The following is a 773-nucleotide window of genomic DNA, read 5'->3' on the forward strand; positions in this document are numbered from 1 at the left end:
TTGGATTGCTTTAGCCAATTATTCTGCTGAGAGTCTTATCAGCTAGTTTAAACTAAAGACAGTTTCTTGCATGTAAACAACATTGATTTATGGTAATTTTACATTTATAGAACATTTTTTGACCAACAGTTCCATGTTTCAACTTTGATTAAATATCTAAAAAGAATGTCTGGGGTCTTCAACCTCTCAGTAGTTCACACACGTTGGCTAAAAACAAGGGGGTTTTGGTTGCAGACCGTAATCATGATGATAAACTTCTGTATTTAAGTGTGCACTTGGCTAACAGGAAAACAATTAAGGATAAGTAATGTCAACTAAATTCATGAAAGCATTCCCGTTCTGCAATCATTTCACGGCTATGACTGTTAATGCTAAATTAGCATTAGCATGACTAGCTGCAAATTAACCATGTTATGCACACACACAGAAATATTTAAGTAGTTTGAGACTAAAGAGCGTTGCCATTCACAGATTTGGGGTGCTCTTTGGGTGTAATATACTTGTCGCCATTTTCTGATTGGTGTAATTTTTGTGCAGAATTGAATTCGACTTTGTCTAAAGGGAATTTGTGAGCCATTTGTTGCTCTCTTTGTAGTGTGAATGTACAAAAAGTCAATTTGTGGTATGTTTTTAATCTTTGCATATATTTAAATGTCACATCAAGTCATCTAAAACAGTTGTAAAACAGGATATACAATACGCATTTAGTAGATTTTTAAGTTAAATACACGTTAGATGTGCACAGAATTAATTAAATATTATTCATATATACA

The sequence above is a fragment of the Carassius auratus genome, unplaced genomic scaffold (assembly GCF_003368295.1).
Source record: "Carassius auratus strain Wakin unplaced genomic scaffold, ASM336829v1 scaf_tig00034894, whole genome shotgun sequence".
Lineage (NCBI taxonomy): Eukaryota > Metazoa > Chordata > Actinopteri > Cypriniformes > Cyprinidae > Carassius > Carassius auratus.